At 36.7% G+C, this 6,942-nt stretch overlaps 1 long non-coding RNA gene across 1 annotated transcript in view; it reads left to right on the forward strand.

Annotated features, from left to right (window-relative positions):
• The window catches only part of LOC106871659 (uncharacterized), a 37,684-nt gene extending 35,144 nt beyond the window's left edge, over window positions 1-2,540 (forward strand). The window contains exon 3 of the long non-coding RNA XR_001409686.2: window positions 1,838-2,540. This is a non-coding gene — a long non-coding RNA (uncharacterized LOC106871659). The remainder of the gene's footprint in view (window positions 1-1,837) is intronic.
• The last annotated feature ends 4,402 nt before the right edge of the window (window positions 2,541-6,942 follow it).

The raw sequence follows: 6,942 nt of genomic DNA on the forward strand, positions 1-6,942 counted from the left end.
GAGTGGTTGAGTGGTAAGTAGCTTGCTTACCAACCACATGGCTCCGGGTTCAGTCCCACTGCATGGCACCTTGAGCAAGTGTCTTCTACTATAGCTTCAGGCCGATGAAAGCCTTGTGAGTGGATTTAGTGGTGCTCCAGCATAGCCGGAGTGAAATGACTGAAACGAATAAAATAATAAAAGAACTTCCTCATTAAGAAATCTAACAAGTAATAGAAACAGATATATACTATAAACCCACAAACTCCAAGCAATATCTACCGATCAACTCATGCCAGACACACCAGGATGAATATCCCCTTCAACCTAGCAAAAAAGATTTGTACTAATGCAAGCACCATGGATACACGACGACATGAACTAAAGGATACACTCATCACCAAGAACTACCCACCTTTACTAATTGACATATGCTTCCAACGTGCCCTACAACTCAACATCCACGAACTCAGACCTCCCAAATTAAAGAAGGATTTACAGCCAAAAGCCCTACTATACATCTCCACACACAATCCTCTTAACAAAGAAGCCTTCGACACCATCCTTCAAAACATTCTCCTGCTAAAAATGGACCAAACACACACCATCATAAAAAGCAAAAGACAGCCCAGATCTATGATAAGTCTCCTAACACAAGCCCGAATACGCTCAACAATGACACTGAAGCCGTCAGTAAAAAAATATGGAAGACCCAGCTGTGGGATATGCGTCAATTATATTGAGGGATCAGAGTTCTCCTTTAAACAGGGATAACGTTTCACAGTGAAAAGCAGCTTCACATGTGCTTCGGAGAACCTGATATACGCACTAACCTGCTTTGAGTGTCAAGAGCAATACATAGGCCAAACAAAAACAGTCTACGTCAAAGGATGGCTCTGCACAGATCCCAGATCAAAATTCCGAAAAACAGAAAAATAGCATTCAGCCAACACATCGACATTTGCGCCAATAACAAAAATCCAAGCTTCAGAATTTTCCCCCTCTATCAGTTTAGGGACGATACAACCTGTAGCCAACGAATTAGTAAAGAATCGTTCTTTATCACAAAATACAAACCCCTTTTGAACGCATCTACAACAAATGACATATCCACCACGACCTTAAAATAACACACACGCAAATATTAAGAATGATACATTCAAAAGAGATACCGAAGAATTAATTAAAAACAGTCCCAATCACTACTATAATCCACAACGAGCCACTTTTATGTCACTTGACCATTTAACATCCTATTACTATCATACCACTCCCGCATTCTTTTATTATTCTTTCTTTTCTTCTCCTTCTCCTTATTCTTCCTCTCCGCCACCTCTTTCCTTACTTTACTACTACTGCTGCTTAGAATAACACCCACGCAAATATTAAAAACGATACATTCAAAAGAGATACCTCAAGAATTCAATCACTACTACCATCCACAAGTCACTTTTAAAGTACTTGACCATTTAATATTTTTCTTCTTCTTCTTCTTCTTCTTCTTCTTCTTTTTCTTCTTCTTCTTCTTCTTCTTCTTCTTCTTCTTCTTCTTCTTCTTCTTCTCTGCCAAGAATTCACAACGACCTCGAACCCACAGGAGTAAAAAAGAGAGATAGAAATAGGCAGGAACAAGGAAAATGACCCTTGTATTTCAATACTATGCAGATATTCTTTCAAATAACTTTTCATTTAATTTTCCAAAATTTAATTGTTTTCCATACTTAGAGTTGAAAAAGTCTCAATGACTGAAACCGGTACTAAAATGTTTTTTATGATAAAATTATTTTAGCATTTTCTACTTTGACTTATTTTTCTTAAATATAAAACACACGTTTTATATTTCTTTCTATATTTTCAGTCAAAGCCTCTACGTCCTCCGTGATAACGTGTACATCAGACGTAAAAGAAAGCCCTGCTGCTGTTAGATGTCAAATTGAGTGTATGAGTGACAAATAAATCTACACGTTACATAAACTGGGCCACGATCACACCTACTTCATTGTCATGACACACATATTACACATATACATACATACACAAACATATATAAATTGATAGATTATAATGCAAACATCATTATACATGCATATGTAAGTGTATATATATATATATATATATATATTTCGTTTTGGGATTTGGTTTGCAAGATTCTTTATGTGTGTCTGGGGAAAGTCATTTTCTTTTTGTGCCTTATAATTTAACACTCACCGATAAAATTTCCACTTATTCTTTATTTTTGTTTTCCTAAAATTTTCGCTGCGTCTTGCAACCTTTTCAAGAGTCAAGACTATTGAAAGGGTTGTAAGACGCAACGAAAATTTGAGGAAAATAAGAAATAAATGGAAATTTTACCGGTGAGTGTGTTAAATTATAAGGCACAAAAAGAAAATGACTCTCCCCAGACAAAACAGTATATATACATATATATATGCATATAAAAATATATGCAGATATGCATGCATACATACATACATACATACATACATACATACATACATACATACATTCATATATATAGCAACTCATGCATAATGCAATGAAATCAATGAAATTATTTTATCCCAGACAGAAAAGTCAATAAAGGTTTTTTTCATTATGAATTTTGGCTTCCGCTTTCTTCACTTAGAAACACATATGTGCACACACATACACAAATGTGTTTCTTGTTATTGTTATCATCATCATCATCATCATCATTGTAATTATCATTATTCTAAGCTGGTAGAATCGTTAGACCATATTCTGAGCGGCATTTTTTTCCGACTCATTATGTTATGTGTTCAAATTTTTCCAGATCCAGCATTGCCTTTCATCACTCTGGAGTCCTTAAAATAAAGTATTAATCAAGTACAAGGGTCGGTCTTATCGACAAATCTTTTCTACCTAAAATTGCTGGCCAGCATATGGAAACAGATATTATTATTATTTTTATTATTATTATTATTATTATTATTATTATTATTGTTGTTGTTGTTGTTGTTGTTGTTATTATTATTGAGTGAGAGGGCAGCGCATGCCATCAAAGTAACACTGGGATACAAATATATGAAGCCCAAGATAGCCATTATGACTACCTGTCTGATAAGTGTACACCAGGTGCATGCATCACAACCATATGTACGCAACATGGTGATCCGATATCAAGATAAACAGCGCATGACCTTGCAGATGGGGCCCAGTAAGAATTTTCTTCAGGTCGAGTAGCCCATCCTGCTCAAAAGGTCTCTGTTTTAAAGATGATGAACAAAATGCCCATGTCTCCAGGGGTGAATTATTAAAACCTCAAAGAATTCCTCCCAACGCATGACTAATGATGCTTCCCCACTACTGCTCGTGATCAGAGATGCACATATCGTTAGCACATATCGTTAGCCACTAAGGGACATGCTTAACTGGTGAAGGTCAAACAACTGACAAACAAATCTGTGGTATTGAGCAGAATATTTGTTGTATATTTTATACCAAGGCAAAACAATGTACATGATAATGCTTCGAATCAGTTAAGATGAGAAGCCATGAGGGCCTCTGCCTGGTACTGCATCAGAGTATTTTATTATTACTTTCTCTTTATCATAGATTTTGTTGGAGTACCTGGAGTCTTGCATGCGTAGCGGGCTTACCACCTGCAGCTGACGGTACCATGCTATTCATTCTTTTCAGCTGTCTAATACTTCTCTGATTATTCTAGCCGTGCCAAGGAGGCAAATCTTTTGTAACAGTTCTACTGGACATTCTATTCCATTTTTTTCTATATTCCTCTTGATGCATTTTGATACTGTTCTCAAGGACCCAGTAAAAATTGGCACTATCTTCACCTTCTTCATTTTCCATAGCCGGGCTATTTCGTACTTATGAGGGTTGTATCTATCTATATTTTCGCCTTCCTTCTTGACTATTCGTGGGTCAAAGGGGCATGCAACATCAACTGTATAGCATATGTGATGCACTACTAGGTCCGGTCTGTTATGCTCTAGCATCTGATCTGTTTGGATTGGGAAATCCCTGAGGATTTTGCTAGTCTGCGACTTCGTCACTCTCAGCGGTTTGTGCTCATACCACGTCTTGTCTCTTTCTAGCCCCCACTTTTCGGAGTTTCCAATGTAGCACATTCGCTACCTGGTCGTGTCGCCACAACTTGTAGTGGCTTGGGGCATGTCTAGGATATTCGTGATACGGGCAATAGTTTCATCCACTCTATTGCAGATGCGGCACAACGGAGACACTTGCTCATTCCTAAGATTGACTCTCCAGTTCCTAGCCAAAGCTTGGTCTTGCGCTGCCAGTATAGTGCTCTCGGTCTCTTGTTTAGGGGTCCTTTCATTACCCATCCCACGAATTTTTTCCAGCAACTTCTTGCGTAATTCTTCTTCATGCTCATTAAGTTCTCGAGTTCGATACGCACGCAATCTTCCACACTTATCAGTCCTCTTCCCTCATTTGCTCTCTTCATGTATAGGCGATCAGTTTCTGCAAATGGATGATAGGATCTATGTATCCTTAGCAGAGTTCTTGACTCCTTGTCCATCTCCAGTAGCTCCTCCTCTGTCCACTTCAGGATTCCAGTGCAATACCAAACTACTGCGACTGCGCGCGAGCTTTTTGTCGAAATTATGTTTCTGGCACTATTATTATATTATTATTATTATTGAGTGAGAGAGCAGCGCATGCCATCAAAGTGACACTGGGGTACAAATGCACGAATACAGTTCTATATTTAAGAGATGAGAAATTATGCACATTATTTACATTCGACGGATATTTGTCAATTCGACAGATATTATTGCCTTTGCACAGCTTCTAACGCTGGAGATGTACTATTATCATCATCATCATCATCATCATCATCATCATCATTATTATTATTATTATTATTATTATTATTATTATTATTATTATTGTTGTTGCTGTTGTTGTTGTTGTTATTAAGTGAGAGAGCAGTACATGTCATCAAAGTGTCACTGAAGTACGAAGTTCAATATGCCTATCATGATTACCCGTCTGATAAGGGTACACCAGGTACATGCATCACAGTCATATGTGCATGACATGGTGTCTCATAGCAAGATAAACAGCGCATGACTTTGCAGGTGGGGCCCAGTTAGAATTTTCTTCAGATCGAGTAACCCATTCTTCTCAAAAGGTATCTGCATAAGGGTTGTTTAGGGATACTGAACGAATCACCCATGTTTCTTCCAGCCTCGTAGGTACAAGTTTAGATGCCGTGACAATTGTCATATTTTTGTTTCACAATTACTTCATCTGAATAGTCACTAAAGAAATTGAGGAATTGATATTTTTCAATTTTCTGAGTTTCTTTGGTATCCAGGCTACTAGCATATGGTATTGTAGAGTCGTTGCTACTACTACTACTACTACTACTACTACTACTACTACTACTACTACTACTACGCAGAGCATGTATTTTTTCTTATTCACTTGCAAAAACGTGATATTTCAATAGCTTCAGTATCATGTGTATAAAGCAAACGTATACATTAAAAGCTGTTTTTTTTCTGAAGTTTTAGCGTCGATGAATAAATACATTCTATGACTTAAAAGATTATCTTTCAGTATAACGCAATTTTTTCATGTAGGAATTAAAATATTTTAGCCTGTTATTAGTCGGCAATTTCTCAATAAAATGAGAAAGAAGCGTCGGCTGATGTGCACGAATTCCATTCTTTTGATTTAAATTGCAAAATGTTTAAAAATAATGACGTACTTCTTCGAGAAACAGAGAATGCATGTTGTATAGCGTTTTGAAGGGCCAATCACGTTATAATTATCAATATTATTATCGTTTAATCTCCAGATATACTTGGAGAGTAATGCTGAGAGGCGTCTTTCTGAATGTCTGAATGCAAGCATATGTTGATTTTCATTAAGCTCTATATCGCTTTTGTTTGGCAGTCATCTATAAGAGCAATGTTAATTCGATATTCTAATGCTTTAGAGAGATACATACCACTCAGAGGATAACTTATTGTGATTACATAGAAAAAGTTTGCGCGTTAGGGTTAGGGTTAAGGCTAGGGTTAGGGTTAGGGTTAGGGTTAGGCTTTTTCTGTTTAGACTGATTATGGAAGCGTAGATCACGCTTCTTTATTAAAGATCTTTTACTATCTAATTGTATACGAAAATACTTATTTATAAAGTTTATAGAAATCTTAGCCATATCAGAACGAGCACTCAAAAGTCTTCATACACACACACACACACACACACACAGTGACATGCACACACATACACTTTCTCATATTCTGTACAAAAGAAATTACTTTCACCTCATTTGCCTCAGCTTGAGAACCTTAAAAAAAGAATTAGTAGCTGTTATTACCAAAAATATGGCGAAAAGGAATCCGAAGACACATCCTTCAATTAGTATGACAATGTTACAGATAATGCTATAAATCACTGGTGTATTTTCATTCACCGTATTGTTTTTAGGTAATATGCTGTTAATAAACGAAACGACTAGAGCAATGATTAATAACTGAGATTTGACTACAACTAATTAAAATTTAGAAACAACTAGTAATCAAAATTTGTCTTAAATTTGTAATATCAAAATGGCCGCTTTGAGCAGAATATAACTAGACAAGTCGTACCCAATAATCTTTAGTTTCTTATGGAGATTTAATGGTCGAATAGATAAATCATACAACTAGAGCGTTCAAATGACCTGATTGGGGTTTTATTGTATCTAGTTAAGTGACTGTTAAGTGATCAAGATGGCTATATTATAAAAAGGAATCCTCGAGGAATTAAGTGCCATATCTCTGGACATCGGTTTGTAAGAGGACGAACGAAGTTTAGGATAAAAATTTCTGGGTCAAAGCTTTCGTGGGATTCTGTCCTTAATTGACTCACGGATAGAAAGCAAATTTCAAATATTTTACTTCTCGTTCAACACACTGTCACTGGGCTCTTATGTTGCAAATCCGATCGGCTGTGGTCCCTGTC

This window comes from Octopus bimaculoides, chromosome 4 (assembly GCF_001194135.2).
Source record: "Octopus bimaculoides isolate UCB-OBI-ISO-001 chromosome 4, ASM119413v2, whole genome shotgun sequence".
Classification (NCBI taxonomy): Eukaryota; Metazoa; Mollusca; class Cephalopoda; order Octopoda; family Octopodidae; genus Octopus; species Octopus bimaculoides.